General features: G+C 36.1%; 1 protein-coding gene across 2 annotated transcripts in view; it reads right to left on the bottom strand.

Annotated features, from left to right (window-relative positions):
- FBXL17 (F-box and leucine rich repeat protein 17) overlaps window positions 1-18,847 on the bottom strand; it is a 387,353-nt gene that overhangs the window by 351,816 nt on the left and 16,690 nt on the right. The gene's annotated exons all lie outside the window — the stretch shown is intronic.

Below are 18,847 nucleotides of genomic sequence, written 5' to 3'. Positions count from 1 at the left end.
AAAAAAAAAAAAAAAGCTTTAGTTCCTCACATTTTTATGCAATTTTTTTTTTTAAACCCACTGAATTAAAGCTGAAAGTCTGCAGTTCAACTGCATCTGAGTTGTTTCATTTAAAATCAATTGTGGTAATGTACAGAACCCAAAATAGAAAAAAGTTGTCTGTCCAAATATTTATGGACCTAACTGTATAAATATGAAATACGCTGACAGATGGTCGTAACTCTTTAGGGGTATCCTTTCAGTTCTTATGTCAGCCTTGCTAATGGAGGTGGTCGAGATATGTAGCTGCAGTATTTGGATCCTTATGGATAAAAGTGCTGCCAAGGTCTTTGATTTTATCACAAGATGCAATCTATTTAGTTAGTTAATCTTTGGAAATACTGAGCTTGCTAACCAGAGAGATACCTGCGTCACTGCTTTCTGCTGACCTCAGTGGCCAACTTGGTGAGGGGACTGTGACCTCATGGGATTCATTATGGGACTTATAGAGTTTTCTTCCTGAAGAAGAGGACAGGTTCCACAAAACGCTTTGAGGATACAGCAGTAAAATGAATGTACTCAATGGGTGTTGTAATTTAATTGAATGTTTTAATATTTTGTACATTTTGAGAAAATTAAAGAATTATGTTTATTGTTATAACAGTGCCAAACTGATTGCCTTTAAAGTCCCAGTACTTTCTGCAAATTCAAATATAATGTTACATTTTGGGATGTGGCATATCATGTAAGCATTGTACTGGATATCATCTCCTGCTTTGTTCTTGCACAGTTCCTAATAAAAATGACTTGTTCTGCCATCTAGTGGCCAATCTCATAAGTGCACAGCTGTCACAAAAGGAAATGTTATCTGTGTGAGTGAAAATTATGAACAAATAGCAAATTGACAGGGGAATAATTTATAAATAGAGCCCATAGTGCTCTAGTTACAAAACAGGGAATTAGAGATTCCTACAAACATTTCCTCATTGAGATCATACAGGTTCATGTGTTTACCCTATTTTATTAAAAGATTCCATAATGTAATGGAAAATATTTCAGCATCTGCCTAATAAATGGCTACTTATTTGTTAACACCCCGAATATGAATACCTTTCACAACAAATTGTTTAGGTGTGCCTGCTTTATTGGTAACAAATGAGCATGTATAATAAAGTAAATTTATAATGAAACTATATTTTTTCCATTTTCTTTGATGAATGTTCAAGAATTGAAAGAAATGGACGCAAATCACTTCCTACTACAATAGAGTGGATTTCTTTCCATCAGCATCAATTACCTGTGCATGAACACAGTAAAATCGGTAAAAATAAATCTCCAAGGTGCACAGACATTACAAAGACACTGCACAAGTGTGGAGCTATTTTTTTTTTCATTTATCTTTAACACGCACAAAATAGATTATTATTATACAGTATTTATATAGCGCCATCATATTACGCAGCGCTGTACAAAGTCCATAGTCAAGTCACTAACTGTCCCTCAAAGGAGCTCACAATCTAATGTCCCTACCATAGTCACATGTGATTAATGTAGTCTAGGGTCAATTGTTAGGGAGAAGCCAATTAACCTAACTGCATGTTTTTTTGGGATGTGGGAGGAAACCGAGGGAGTACCCGGAGGAAACCCACGCAGACACGGGGAGAACCTGCAAACTCCATGCAGATAATGTCCTGGCTGGGGATCGAACCTGGGACCTAGCGCTGCAAAGGCCGGAGTGCTAACCCCTGTGCCACCGTGCTGCCCGGCATTTACCTGGCATTTTAATTTCCACAAATATTCCAGAGTATTCAAAATTTTAAAATTTTGGTTGCACTTTTTCTTTGCATACTTAATTATTAAAAAGCTCTTACTATGTAAATTAAGAAAAAGTGTGTTAGTGCAAAGACTTTTATAGAAAAAGACAAAAATGTATACAGCTAGGTAATAAATATAAAATCAATAAATGTATGTGCTGATATGAGAAATTAAAGTGAAAAGGGGGTTGATCTGCTGTTCTTCCACCACCCAGTTAGTAGGCCTGGGGAGAAGATAGGAAGGTATTCCTTTTACAGTTTTTAACTGTAAATGAGTGTGACGCATATCACCAGGCTATCCAGCAGGGCTGGCAGGCAAACAACACTTTCATGTATTTCATCTCTGTATGCCACTGTTTTCTGAGGTTAACTTTTTTAAATGTGTGTTTCCACTAGATAGATTACATGTTTATATATTAATGTTTCCGTTATATCCACTCGCTCTTCAATTTGTCCATACCTGTATTTGCAAAGGAATCAAACTGTTAAAAGGTCATGAGGTTCATCTCCAATGTAGTGTTGGAAATTTTTTTTGAAGCTAGGTGGGAAATAGCTGTAGGTGGGTGGCAGACCCTGTATTGCGACCCAACTTTTTAGTAACAACTGAAAAACAGCTGGGAGGTTACTGAAAAGTGGCGGGTAGTGCGGCAAGCTCAAAGGGGCTAAGAAAAACACTGCCCATGTGCACATTGCAATTGAATTGGTATTCAATTACATCCCCCCAAAACATAACTGTTTTTCTGTAATGGAGAAAGTTAACATAATTTATCCAATAAAAAAAAAGACCAGCTTGAGATAAGTGCAAAGGAAGATATAAATTGAAGTTCAGTGAACCACAGTGTTCTGCTTCTATGAACCATGAGGAATATCAATAATTCTGCCTCTTAAGCTTTAGTATTTGATAACAAATTACAAGTCATGCTCATAGTTGAAGTCATTAAACAAAATTGATGATGTCATTTGTGATGTAATGACAAAGCTCATTCAATAATAATTACTGCCACCACTGTTGCTTTAAAAGTATTATGTTGATAAATGGTTTCATAATACAAGTAATACACCCACACACAAATCCCAACTATGTTGACAATCCAATTCAAAACACATCAGACACATAATTTAAATATTGTAAATATCGAAGCTCACAAGTTAACAAGGTACAGAAGTCAGGGAGGCACTAACAAAATTAGGGTACCCGCTACATTGCTTTCACTTTGAACTTCAACTTCAGGAATGTCAGCTAAGCATAATTAGGACAAAATGAGATCATTAGCTTTGATGACTGCAGAATATTCCAATCAATTCTCTGACATGCTTTTTGACTAATACAATATTCACAAAATGATTGATTGATAATATCAATACAACGTGTGTTAAAGAAAACTCAGCTAAGTAAGAATGAAATCAAGGTCACAGCTGCATAAGTAAGACAAAGTGGGATTGAAACAGAAAGTGCAATAAGCAAGAAAAAAAAATCAATATAATTTTTGGACTCCAACTGCAAAACACTGCCATCGATAGGTATGATAAGGAAGCTAAAGAAAGAATATTTAAGGTTAATTTTCCCTAGACCAGCTCCTATTTGTGGATAATATATTTTCTAATACGTTATGCATTAGGGTTTTCATCAGAGAAAGCTGTAAAGATAATTTGATAATGCATAGGAGGAGATATGAATGCTGGAAATTATAAACTAAGCCATGCGGAAACATTCGATGGCAGCCTAATGTGCAATAACATGGTTAATATTTGTAAAGTTTTCCAACAGTGCCATTTTCATTTGCAGATGATATCTCCATGGAGGGGGCTGTCATTTGAAGTAGTGTTATTTTCAATTTTTCTAGCAGTTTTGCTAATCCAATGTCATTTGTATTTATACCTTTTTATCTAACATGTTGCAAAGTTTCTCTATCTTTTCAGGAAATTCCATCCTTACCACAAGAAAATTAAAAGCTGAAACTATACTATACTGGTATCTGATTTGTGATCATTCAACATTCTGAACTGTAAAAAGTTGCCCAAGTGGGCTTTGGCATAATGTTTAGCATTCAGAATGATAGCAGAAGTGTGGTCTTTAATGTCTATATCTTCCTTACTAACTACAGAGATTTAAGAACAGTTAGTTACTGAAATTATTTGCAGTATATGTTTGGTATCCATGTAAGTATATTTCAGCAGTGATATGATGGCTATATTATACCTTTCTTTTGTGAAGAGCCACAGTTAGGATGAGAAGAGTGTAATTAAGTACGAATATAAACTGAACTGGACTCTAGCCCCACCAGAACACATGTATAACTTGTTTTAATTACCTTTGTCCTGTACCTGTGGAATATCTTTTCTGAGACCAAGTAAACTTATTACAGCAAATGATCCCTATAATCAGGAGCCAGAAGAAGTAGTCCTAAGTCTCTTCCAGACTCTGTGATCAGTGACCAGAGATAGGTGATGAGAGGAGGAATCCATCTCTCTATAGCTCTCACAGCTATGCCATTACATTTCAGTTCTTTCAGAAGCATCTCATGTACATAGTTCATAATTTGCAGGCATGCTGTACATTAAAGCGCACATACAATTCTTTATGGTTCTCATTTATTTAAAATAAATCTGTCTCCTATGTTAACACTTATTTCTGGGCACTTGCTCCATACCTCCCCCAGCTGAACTAGTCTCCCAAGTAGTTTTTCAATACCACTCTGCAAAGAGCACAATAAACTACAAACTTTGCTTCCTTGTATTTTGTCTGAGCTACGTTAGCACAGGCGATACAATCCTTTAGTACGATGGATCATTAGATTGATTTAGATATGGAAAACAATTTACTTTCAAATGTTATCCTTTAGTAACAAAGAGGGCCATAGTGGACCAGCATTATTACACTACAAAGCATTTACTGTATCCTTTTAAATTATTTGTACGTGGTTTGACTTATGACATAACTTCATTCCTGTCTTAAAGTTGGATTGCTGTCAGAATAGGAGACTAAAGACCACAAAGATCCATCTCTTTTTCTCTTTCCTGTCAAACAGAAATCAAAAACAGAAGACAAAGTCACTGGAGAACACCTGAACCAGCAGATATGGACCTCATTTGTTGCTTGTCGACAGAATGAAATGTTCCATATTTTGGGTGTATCCAAACACAGATCAAATATAAGTCACGGAATGTATATGTTACAATGGTTCAACTGGTAAATCTCCACACAGTTACAAAGCTATACTAAAAGCCGTCATTCCAAATATATCTATTGAAAAGACGTTATGTTCTGTATTGTCCCTCTGTCTGTGTTTTTCAAACAGAGGGATTGATTTAATGTATAGTAATTCGGGGAGTGAGGGGGAGTGTGTCACAGGTAAGTGCTTTATTTTTTCTTTTTGTTTAAGCTTTCAGATAAACATGAACATATACCTAGATCCATTCATTGTTTAAAAATATAGACAGGGAGGAAAAGGAGAATATGACTGTCTTTTCAAGGCCAGGTCAGTTCTAAAGAATGCCTTATAGAGAGATCATAGGATTTTAATATTTAAAAGAGTCCAAGAGGGAACACAGAAGTGAATAATAAATCGGAACCATACAAAGATTTTGCTCCAAAAAACACATCATAATTGTAACATTACTTTGATTAAAATTAGAGTTATTTGTAAAGAAGAAAGGCACTGTTCTTGTACTTTCCAGTTATCCCAGTCTGAGTGAGTGCAATGATGCCAAAACTGCTGTAATTAAATAATTGATTTCATTTGGTTCTCCTTATGTAGACATTAAAAAGTTTAGTTTAAAGCCACCTACAACTGCCAGCAAATTTGAGGATTATAAATTAAATCATAACCTTTCCAACCTTACTACAAAGACACACAGATAGCTATGATGGCCCAAGATAGCCACCTCTAGACATGACATTGTATGGACCAAGGCAGGTTGGATTAGCTGCAGAATCCACAGGCAACACGACATGGTTACCTCAAGCATATTTTTGGAACCCCATGGTACAGATCCTCCTTTTAGGCCCCCTCAGATCTTGGCATTGTAGCATTTTGTGTTAACGTGTTCACATGCGTTGCATTAAGGCAACCCAATCAAATGAGGCACCACAAGAAACATTAGTGCCATACCATGTGTTGTGATGTGCTGCAATAATTATTTTTATTGCAAAAGAACATGCCAGTGTGCAAGTTTAAAATGTAGGGCTGTTATCATATTTCTGGTGTAAGGTGAATCACTTACTTAACATTTGTATGACCTAAAGTCTTATGCTTCAAAATTGTTACAGGTTGATAACTCATTAGGCACTGAAGTCTGATTTAGGATAACAGAGTTGGTGTTTGAGCATTCTTGCACCAACTTTTGTTATAGACTAAGAAATGTGGCATAGTGGACACCAATTTAGGTCTTCTTTGGTCAATACACGCCCCCACATACGCTGTATGAAAAGGTTTTTTTTTTTTTGTTTTTTTTTTTTACCATAACGGTCATTTAGGTCACATTGCCCTTATTTTTTACTTTCAGCAATGAATAGCTGAAAAATATGTCCTCAAATACCAGTCCTTACTTAGCAGCTGGTAGGTAGAATGTCATTAGCTGATGTTATAATAACTTAACACATTTCTGAATATCTTTTCAAAAAGGTGTTTCAATTATAGTAAAGGACTGAAAGATGTGTAACTGGTGGCTATTCTATTGCTTTTCTAATTTTCTGTGGAACTTTATACATGACTGTGTTAATTCATGCGCACAAAAATGAAATGGCTCACAGCAGGAAGTAAAAGAACGCAGTGGACAAAAAACAGAACAATTGATAGGTGAGAATTTACTTCACATATATCTCTGAAGGGTTTACATTTTCTACAAGCAGTCCCATGAGGAATCAGCATTTTAAATAAATCTACTCTTCAAAAAAAAAAAAAAAAGCTTTGTTATATAAAATAAATACATTTGAAATATAACATAAAAGAGCACTCTTCATTTTAAATCTTCAATATTTAGTTCCTATCTTGAATAATTCCTGTCTGTATTGACTGACATGATGGCATTTTTCTTCACTAGTTAAAGTTGAAGTTTTTCTTCTACAAGTGAAGATCTTTTTTAAATTTAAGCATTCACAAAAAAATTGAAAGCACCATCTTACTTTTTATGTCTACTTGCAACTTGCTTTCCTAATGTTATTCTATATTAATAATTGCGGTAATATATTTACGTTTTATCCTATATTTGTGTTGGGGGCGTATCTAATGTTTTTGAGTACTAGAATAGTAAAACATATATGGATCAAACATTAGGGGGAGTTACTTCATTCCAGCCTGGACAATTAAGGGAAGGCAAAGATCATCATCAGGAAGAAAAGAAAGATGATGGCGGCACCCTGTGACAGAACAGGGACAGGTGATTTAACTTTTTTACATGTACGTGTACTAATAGCACATACAAGAAGAGCACGTGAGCAGCTGCAGATTACACTGGATTTTTACTGCTGCTGCAATTTGTTCTTCAGTGTGTACTCTGTTATGATTGGTTTAGTATTAAAAATCTATCTAAATTACTTAATTAATTTCCAAAAAATGTATTATAAAAAAAGGACCAATGTGCTGACAATGATAAAAAGGTTGCACCCCACAGAGAAATAATATATATTTTGAGACCTCAATGTCATTATATACAGTTTATCTCTGCTGCACGGGTTTTGAGCATGTAGGGGTGCATTTTAGTAATTTTATTTATTTAAGCGTATAAAGCATAAAATAAAGATATTTGTAGGTTTTATATCAAATTTGGATATATAGTAACATTATCAATTTGGCTAGAGCTACTAAATTTGAATGACATCAGAATAAAAAGCACCTGCCCCATATCAAAACTAAATTCCACAAAGCCATTGACCCAAGAAGGTCCAAACCTGTGTGTGAAGATCCGCCATCAAGAAAAACACAGGGAGTCAGGCCATGACATTTAAGGGGATAGGGGGTGAGGGTAATAGGTTGTAAATTGATTAGAAGTACATGAATTTGTGCTATATGAGCTGTGCTTTCACTTTGTATTAGTGTGTGTTTGTATTGAAACAAAAAAAGAGCAAAAAACAATACTGTGAAAGAACCTGCCATGTTTATCATACTTTACTACAGTGCCATGCATTAGGAAAGGACAACCAGCACTACTGTACTGGGACGAAACAATGTATAAGGCTTTGCTTAAAAGCTTGTCCCAGCCATAACGACATGGTATGTGAAAGCAGAAACAAGAGAGTTAGGAAAGCCTATCCACACTTACTATATCTGGTTATGTGACGTTTCTCTTGCCACATTAGCCAATATCAGAGGACTTCAGAGCTATGTGCATCAGGAGAAGGATGCAAGGAGCAACAAATGGGTAGCAATAAGGTCAGTGTCTACAGGGCAAGGGGGTTGCACAAAATCCAATTTTTATTTCAATAGAAAATAAAAAAAAAGATTATTTACAACCTCAGCCAGGAGAAAATTGCTGATTAATCAGTATTTTTAACTTTTGATCTTTTTAATCTTTTTTTTTACTGTATGAAAGGAAAGAATTTAGAAAATCTGCATACATAAACATCTATAATATCTAATACAGTGCCTTTGGTAAACATTAAATTCTGGACTAAAAAACATGACTATAAAAAAAAAAGTAAAAATTATAAACATGTATTTATTTATTTACCTTACAAACCAAATGCAAAAAAACCTATCAGAGGTCAAAGGTTTATAAATATATCTGCATGCACACAGTATATTGTTAGGCATGTGCAACAGCACTATCATCCCAGAAATATGAAACCAAAAATCCACAAAATATATTTAGGTTTAATGTGTTAATCCAATGCCATGCTAGTTTTTAAAACAGACGTACTTATCACATTTATTATAAAAAATTAATATAAACTGTAAAGTTTATATTAAATTTCCTTTCTTGAAGGCTTGCTGCCCTTAAGAATCGTGGGGGCTATACTTCTGTGTTTCCATGACAAACACACACAAGGACAATGAAGAGTTCAAATGGCCTTGTGCTTCCCTGGTACAATGACCCTTTGAAATGACGTGTGTTAAAAGACCACATTAGAACAGCTCTTCTTTGCTGTAGCTTAAAAAAAATCGGAATATATTGTGCCACTAAATATTGGGCCACACAAACAGCAATACACAGAGCACACAATTATTGAAAAGAATGGATGCCTTTATGTAACATCAAGGACAGGCATCTAAGTCCAATTGTCACAGGATGCTGCCTCCAAACAATGAAAAACTGTTACAAGTTAACTTAAGCAAAGCCTATGTGAAAAGGCAGATACAGAACACAAAAAAATGACAAAACACAGAACCACAACCATCACAGTTTCTAGATCCTACCTGATCTTCTGAAAGCCACAGAGTTCAATGTTGTTAAAGATAATTTACTCCTGTTTACATTTCTTATACCATGGCACAATTTTTTCTGCTGAAAATGTTTTAGGAGAATGGTGTCCCCCTTTGGTCACACCAAAACGTGACCTAAGACTTTTAAAAACAACAAAGCCTTCATGACGTAGCCAGAGCAACCAATAGGATAAGGAGGTCCAAATTATGACACTGCTGCCAGCAAACTGAATATGGACTGGCTGATCTCTATAATGCAAAGATAAAGATGGTTTATATTTTACATGAAAAAAGCAAAAAATACACAGTGCTAAGAAAAAGGAATTAAAGTTGAGCTCTGAAAACTATGCATGGAACTGATCTGTGTGTTTTTTGTTTTTTATCCTAAGACACCTTCATGGACAATTCATCACCGAAAGATTAGCAATGTTGGATTCTGTGGTAAAAACATTTACTAAATTTATCAGATCTTGTGAAAAATTTTGGTGCACATTTAAAAGGGTTTTAAAAGAGATTTTTACATTTCTTTTATTATCCTTAGGAAAACATTGACCCACACCTACTGGAAACAAAGCAACACCTTGTGTCTTGTCTTTTCTAGGCCGTCTCAAGCTAATCTGGAAACAATGAAGTCTTTTCCACAAAGGCTTTGCAAAGCTTTCCTTAAAATATTCAATTCTTCTATTGCAAACATAGATTAGGACTTGGTGGAAAAAGCTTGCCTCAAACTTACACTACACAATTCATTTACCTCCTAGGTCTTCTTTTCTACGCAGACAATTCTAACATTTTGTAGGTAAAATTACAAAAACACTTTTTCTAAGAACTAAGATTCATGAAAAATAAAATATCAGTAATTACCCGCTTTTGCTATCCAATTTTTAATGCATAGTAGTAGTAGTAGCGATTACAGCCAATATCATGATTTTTTTTTGTAAAACTACTAATCATCTACAGGAATTGGATACATACACATCATAACCAAGGCAGCAGAAGAACAGCCCAGAACATCCCTATGCTATAGGGATGCTATAATAAAAATCACTAAACCTAAACTAAAACATTTACTCAAAAGTAATTTAAAAACATATGGTGTATATATATATATATATATATATATATACACACACAAATATATCTATCTATGTTTCTATAAAATATGTATTTGTATGTGCAGAGCAAATGTTTATGTAATATAGTATGTACAAAGCAATCAGTCAGAATAATTTCAGGTATGGGCAGAAGAATTCCAATCTCACACATGCAAGGTGAAATCTTTTGTTTCACATTTACAGCAGGCTATGTCACCCGATCTTGCACCTGCACAATCCAGGAAAGATAGGGAAAGATTGAGGTATCTGCAGAAGAGTGATTTTATTTAGTTTAGTTCCGCTTTAAACATTAAAGCATAATTTTATCAACTTATATTATATTTAGAAAAACAAATAAATTACCCTTCACAGGCCATACAAACTTATAAATAGGCCCCATGTTCTTGGGTAAATTTACTTTATCTTCACATTACAACTCCATTTGCCCCAGCCCCAGTCATGAGAGAAATACATGCGGGGCACAGTCATGTATTCAGGAAGCTGTGCACAACACCCTGTCAGCCACTCCTACATCACTTATCTTCCTGCATTACATAAAAAAGCAAAGAATCTCAATAATGACATCAGTGTTCTCCCCAGCCCCTTTTAGGCGGATGCACCATCCAGCAATCTTCAGTAACCACCTGGCTGTTTTTGGGTGGTTACCAAAAACTGGCTAACAATACAGGGGCTGACAGCCACACACAGCTAATTCCCACCCATTAAAACAACTTCCTGGGTAGAATACTGCAACATCACTGAGTTAATAATAAGATAAATAAATACACTGGAAAGGTGTTTGTCAAAAAGTCCATTACAATAATAATGTGATAGATGAAGAAAAGAATAAATCATGGTGACCCCAGGGATCGCGGGCAGTGTGGAGGAGACTGCTGTAGCAGACAGCACGGCCGGGGCTGCCACTGCTCTGCTAGCAGCATGTCTCCTCTCACTGGTAGAGGGATCCCTCCTGGCCAAACGGCATCCCCAGCATCCCTGCAACGGTGTACAGTACTGCACGCTCCCCCAGGGGTCCTGCTGTAAGAGTTGCGCGCACTACTATGCGCGCCTCTTGTAACCTCCGGGGGCGAGGCATGCATAGTTTGAAATCCCTGACGATCAGCAGTGAGCAGTTCTGATTATTCACCTTCCCTGACTACGCCTTCTGCCTCATCCTTTTGTACCTTGCTTTTCTGATTGATCTATTGTGTATGACCTCGGCCTGTACCTGGATGACGCAATAAAGTCTGTTGAAAGTAATCCCTGGAGTTGGTTGTGATTTGTGTGCCCAGGCGCACTGCACATGGAAGGCAAATATAAGCAGATTCAACATGCTTTATACTTTTTTTCTTTTTTTTTTTGGAAAACCACAAATTTAAGCTGGAATACATAACTGTACCTAGAAAGTGCTGTGAAGAAAGAGCTGTGAAGCTGACAACTTAAGTAAGACAAAAATAAGTGCCAAGTGTACAAGACAATGGAGGCAAAGTCTTTAAAGACCCCGTACAATTAATGACAGATCACAAAACCTGCCAATAATGTTTTTTAATGAAGCCGTGTGCTCATTACTATTATATTGTAACAATTTTCTGATAAACTCTCAGTGTGCTCCAATTTAATCTTTTAATGCAATCACATTTGCATGACTTGAAATTGCATTTCGTTACATTAAATCACAAACGATTTACTAAAGAGAACCAAATGGGCACATACAAGAAGAAAATACACATCATGTTCTAAGTCTTTAAAACTACCTTTTGTGCTTCATTTGCACCACAAAGAAAAGGTTGCAGAAAAAATGTAAAAATGATAAAAGTACAAATAGGCTATAGGTTTATTTCAGACTAAACATTTAGTGACATGTGAACAATCCAAGCAGGTAACTTTGTGCAATTGCTTTTTTTTTTTAACATGAAAGCACAATGAAAGGCCCAAAAGGTAACACGAAAGTAATAATTTTTTATATGTTTTGTATTTGCTCTATGAATTTTCTGAAAGCAGGGAACCTTTAGAATTAAATAGTGTCAACCACAATTGTTTATGTGATTTAACATTCACATAACTAGCTTCAAATCTCAGCCAGGACAAAATCTACATGGAGTTTGCAGGTTCTCGCCATAGTTGCGTGGGTTTCCTTCGGGTGCTCCGGGTTCCTCCCACATCCCAAAAAACATGCAGTTAGGTTAATCCGCTTTCCCTCAAAAAAGAATTGTCCTTAGAATGTGTTAATGACATACACTATGGTGGGGATATTAGATTGGGAGCTTCTTTGAGGAACAGTTAGTGACATAACTATGGACTTTGTTAAGTGCTGCATAATATGTGTGTGCACCCATGAGAAAGATAAAGTATCATACCTAAAATTGTCAAAATGCAGCAATCACGGAAAATATTCAAAACCGTATTAAATAAAAACAAACACTAATAAAATGAATGTTGGTAAATACATCCATGGTTATTTTTTAAAACTTAATGAAAAGTTAAGTAAAACCTTGACAACTCTGACCCGAAATAACAGACACGTGCAGTTCTAAGTCCTGCCACAAGGAGTCACTCATGTATAAACCGAGACTCCTTTTCTAATGGCATTTATACTCAAGTATATACATTATTTTTTTTTACCAAGTCTTCTGTGGACACAATGGAAGAATCTGGAATATTTCCCTCTATTTGTGTTCTGGCAGCAACTAAAAATTTGGTGTTGTGCTGTACCAGTTTTTCTGGTGATGGTAAGAAGAAGATAACAATTAGGCAGGGGCTACAACAGGCCAGTCCTTTTAAACTGGCTTTCTCATAACATGAGCTATTAGGGGATTCAATAAAAAAAAAAAAAAACACAGGTAAGGTTGTAGCTCCAATTCCTCAACAAGCATGTTTTTGGGGGCTTGGGTGAAAAATATTAGCTCCCTGTGTGTTTGAACTCAAGTAATGTGAAAAGAGTGAAACTATGTAGACTTTAACTTCATACCTTCCTCTAAATATGATCATTTGTCCGATGTACATTAAGTATGCTGGATACATACTTGTACATACTGGTACATACTGGTTACATACTTCTCATTCTGAAAATCCTAATTCTCATGTTCCAGGTAATTGACCCAAAATAAAGAACTAAAGTCATTAGCTGATGACAGGTATTCTCAGAAGAGGTCATCAATAAACCCCACATATGCTGTGCTTTTTTTAAAATTTTTCTTTAAAATAAGTATTTGTTACAAGCACAAAAAGCTGACTATGAAAGATAAGAATATTCAGCTACCAGGGAAAAGTTTCGCAGAAGAGAAATCTATCATTAACAGTTTTAGATTATTGATCTTTTCACTCCCTGGGCAATCTCAGGACAAGTTTACTGTTGCATGGCAAAGTATAAGTAGCAAACAGCTTAAAAGCAGACACAATTCTTCCATCTTACACCTGATCATTATATGCATCAGACAATCAAATGACAAGTTAGATACCAAGCTAATAAATAAGACTGCCCGGGATAAGAACAATAAGTAAAACCAATAATGGTAACAGACTCAAACCTCCGAACACATAAAAAGCATAAAAATCCCATGTTATACTCAAAATTGACCCTCTCCAGTCTGGTTTTCGAGCTGCCCATTCCACTACATCACCCCGTTCTAATACAAATCTACAAATCATGCGCTCCATTGGTATCAGTGACACTGCCCTCTCTTGGTTTGCTTCCTATCTGTCTGACCGCTCCTTTCAAGTTCCTTTCAATAGTAATTCCTCCTCGCCCACTCTCCTTCCTGTTGGTGTTCCCCTTGGGTCAGTCCTTGGACCGGTTCTCTTATCTCTGTACACCTCCTCTCTCGGTAGTCTCATATCCTCCCTTGGCTTACAGTACCATCTGTATGCTGATGACACTCAAATCTATCTGTCCACCCCTGACCTGTCTCCCTCAGTCCTGGATAAGGTCTCTTGCTGCCTGTCAGCCATCTCATCATGGATGTCCGACCGATTCCTGAAACTCAACCTGGATAAAACAGAACTCATCATCATCCTCCCCTCAAATTCTAAATCTCCCCCTGACATATTTTTAACTGTTAACAACACTGTTATTCATCCCTCCCCTCAGGCACGTTGTCTTGGCGTCACCTTTGATTCTGCCCTCTCATTTACCCCCATATTTAGAAAATTTCCAGGTCCTGTCAGTTTCACCTACGCAACATCTCCAAAATCTGCCCCTACCTGTCCTCAGAGACCACAAAACTCCTTGTAGAGGCTCGTATCTCTCGTTTGGAGCACTGTAACATCCTCCTCCCTGGTATTCCACTAACCCAACTCTCTCCTCTACAATCTATTATGAATGCTGCAGCCAGACTCATCCATCTTTCCCTCCACTCCTCTTCTGCTGCATCTCTTTGAAGTTCTCTTCATTGGCTTCCATTTCACCTTAGAATCAAATTCAAGCTCCTGTGCTTTGCCTTCAACTCCTCCCACAGTTCTTATCCCACTTACATTTCTGACCTGATAGAAAAATACTCCCCCAGCTGCTCTATCCGCTCCTCCAATGACCTACCACAGACTTCCTCACTCATAACCTCATCACACGCATGGCTCCAAGACTTTCTAGAGCTGCCCAGACTCCCTGGAATGGTCTTCCTCGTCCTATTTGGCTTGCTCCTACTTTCTGCTCATTTAAAAGAGCACTCAAAACCCATTTATTCAAACTTGCCTACCCATGTTTTTCTTTCCTTTGAAACTGTCACCACTTCCCACCACTACATATCTCCCCTTCTATTGTGTGTTAATTCCCCCACCAACCAGATTGTAAGCTCTTCGGGGAGGGGTTCTCTCCTCCAAAGTCACTGTCAGTATTTGTTTGTCATTTGCTACCCCTATTTAATGTTCAGCGCTGCGTAATATGTTGGCGCTATATAAAACCTGTTTATTAAAAAATATTAATAATAATAACAATAATAATAATCATAATAAAGGAGGCTGAATCCAGATTTACCAAATCTGTTAATAAGGACTACATCAATAATTTCAGCACATGCCTCAATATATCTTCGTAAATTTAAATCTGTGTCCTATTAGGGAGAATTCTCACTCCTGTACACTGTACAGAAATTCAGAGGATATATTTTCCATGTGTTGTAAATCCCCATTTAGTTGTCACAAGAAAAAGGTTCTCCTCTCTTCATGTTCTGGTTCCAACTCAGAACTTTGGACTTAAGTTCATTTTCATTCTTAGTGCCAGTGGCAATTACAACAAGCAGAGAAGTAATACTACTAATGGCGACAGATACAGCAATAGATACTTATCAGCGGTTCTAAGCCCATCCAAAAAAAAAAAGAGGGGGGTCTTTATTATACTTAAAGATAGCTGGAAGACAGAATACAGATTACAAAAATAAATAATAAAATACTACTTCTAAGACTCGATAAAAAGCCGCCTGTTAGTAAATGGAGGCAGGACGAAGCTCACCAGCCACTGCCTAACTAATCTAATACAGAGTTGTCATAGCTTACTAACTAAAAATCTAATTGGTTGTCAAAATGAATACATAAAATAGTTAAACAATAGCAGAGCTAAAGTAAATCTTCACTTATCTGCAAAATTATTTTGCCTTGCCGTTTTGCATGTACAAATTACCAAGCCAATATAATATTCTGTTTTGGACAATAAAGTTCTGCCCAGCATTCTGTACTCTGCCTCCAGCTGATAGCATGCTCTGACAAGTTTTGCATACTGGTTTTAGCCAATATTATGCTCAGGTAAGTACTACACTTTGTTCCCAACTGATAGTAATATCTGTAAATAAGTCACATTGAGGACACTGGGCCTAACTAGTCATGAACGAAACTGACTAGTACCAAGTGACTTACTAATAAAAAAATAAAAAATTCTCACACCTCAAAATAGTGCTTGTAACCCAATGCAGTGGGTACCTTATATGTGGTTAGCCAACAGCAAGGTTATAGGAAACAATGCTAACAGACAAAAGGATGAGGCTGGAGAGAAGGATTATATTTTCCTGCATCATTAGCGAGGTAATGTGCTGTTGCTATTGTTATACTGGCTGGTTTGGGTAAAGGCTTAACATTGGAATATCTTCCAACTGGCCACAGTGTTATTTGCTGTGTGATGAGTCAACATTTTATTATTATTACTACTACACAGTATTTATATAGCACCATTATATTACGCAGCGCTGCACAAGGTACATAGTCATATCACTAGCTGTCCCTCAAAGAGGCTCACAATCTAATTTCCCTACAATAGTCATATGTTTTTAATACAATCTAAGGTCCATTATTGAGGGTAGCCAATTAACCTAACTGCTTTTGGATGTTTTTGGGACGAGGGAGGAAACCCGAGTACCCAGAGGAAACCCACGTATACACTGGGAGAACCTGCAAACTCCATGCAGATAGTGTCCCGGCCATGATACATTAACCCTTTCCCTCCTGAAGACATTTTTGCATAGCCCCCATCCCAACATACACACACATTAAAATGTACAATTTAACCCTATAGGTTACTTTCAGTAGGGACACTGTAAAATAAAATGGTATCATGTTAATTGTGCTTTTGTTTATCATCCCCCCTTCAAAAAAAAAAAACAAACAAAAACACTTTTAACACACTTAAACTTATTTTAGACGAGACTAAATAAATCAATAAAATAAATACAAAAAAAGCCAAGAGCAAGAGTCAACAGCCTTATGTCATCAGTTTGAGATGCCTCGGACATTATGAACAGAAAGGAACATTTTACCTGCAGTTGACCTTCATTAGAATTCAAAGACACATACAAGAATTGAAAACCCTTTTAGGGAGAAAAATAACCCATACCCATGAAAAGCCATGATGCTGGAGCTTTTAAATATTTCACCGTTTTTCTTTTGTAGTCACAAAAAAAAGAAAGATGAAAAAAAACGTAAAATATTCAGTTTTAAAATATAATGTCAAATATGGGAAGGCAACAAAAAGTTTATATAGAATACAAATTTCCACTTACAAAATCATCAATATATATTAACTGTGAAAATAGGAAAGGCAGAAAAAGATATGAAATATGATTGCATCTGACTATTTTCTTTGAATAGGACAATAGAAATATATTGAAAGAAAGCCAAGTTAGACTAAAGTTTCTACAGAAATTTGGTGCGGCTTAAAAAATTAAACTCTGTTATTCCAGATTGATGTCACCAATGTTAAACATTTTTGCTTAAACCTGTAATCTGTATATACAGAAACATTTTACCTAGCAGTGGGCATGTAGAGGTCTTTGTGTTCTTTTAACCAGATATAAATAAGCCAGCCTTTTCTGCCTCTAGACAGAATTTTATTAAACTAGACTTTGAGTTCTACATTTTTGTCATGTTGTAAATATAAATTTTTAGGGTGGATACATCTTGCTACAAAAACACAGTCTGAAAAATAAGGTATGAAAAAACAGAAAGAGAATGTGCATTTACTGAAACCCACACACATGACTTTATGGAGGGTCACTTAATAACCCTTGTGGCTGCTGACAGTACTATGCTGCCACCTAGTGGATGACAAACAAATATACACAATAGCAAGAAACACAATAGCAAGAAACACGCTAGAAAAACTCCAAATACAAGTTGTCAATGGGGGAAAGAAAGTAGACAGAACATGTGCAATTATTGGTAAATTCTATAAATGGATCTAATCATGAAGTAAAATACCTGTACAGAAATGCTCTGATTTTAGTAGACGTGTACCAGCTCACAGAACGCATGCTAATTCTGCAGCCGTGATCTTAAGTGACAAATAATTACTGCATATTTCTTTCTGAGGCTTCACTATTATGCCATGATCATTGCATGGAATGGAGAACAAACTTTATGTGTTAACACGCCAGAAGAAAAGAACAGTTGCTGTCCATAACTGCAAAGTTTAAGATTCTTCATAACAGGGGTTTGCCATAAGGACACGAGGTACATGGAGTTTGGGTATACATTGTCTCTAATAAGTTAAAAACATGAGTCAGTAAGTTTCCCCCTGAAAATGTCACCCAGTACAGGTATCTGTATGATTGTGGTAGGGACATCAGAATGATAAAAGTTCATCACCATGTATTCTGTAAAACACTCAATAACATTATGTAACTTCTTACATTTTGGGGTCAACAAAACATCCCCTATGCATGCCTTGTGGCCCCCAACATACTTACCACCATCACTATTGTAAAGTTAACAAACACAAAATGCAAATACCCCAGGGATATGTATATATATGGCAAACATAATAAGGGGTTAGAGATAACAGAAATAAAAATATATCTACATGTGTTACTATAAAAAAAGGGGAAATTTAAAACAATGCATTCACTTGTAATCTATTTAAAAAGGTAAAATATCCAGATACTTTTAAATATAATGCCAGTTATGGAAATGAAACAGAGTAAACAGTGTCCATGGGAACACTTACCAATATTCTTACACACCTTAGATGAGGTACTATGTTGTGTATGTTAACTACTTTATCTAGTTCTGTTTTTGTTATAAAAAAAAAATGACACAACAATTTCAAGCATTAACTAGAATGAACACAGTTAAGAAAATCATTTAAGCTTTAGCGGGTGACAGCAGTTCATAAAGCATAATGTGT

Source organism: Pyxicephalus adspersus, chromosome 6, assembly GCF_032062135.1.
Source record: "Pyxicephalus adspersus chromosome 6, UCB_Pads_2.0, whole genome shotgun sequence".
In the NCBI taxonomy this organism is placed as follows: Eukaryota; Metazoa; Chordata; class Amphibia; order Anura; family Pyxicephalidae; genus Pyxicephalus; species Pyxicephalus adspersus.
Note: the sequence above shows the minus strand (reverse complement) of the source record. Positions and strands in the feature narration are given on the sequence as shown.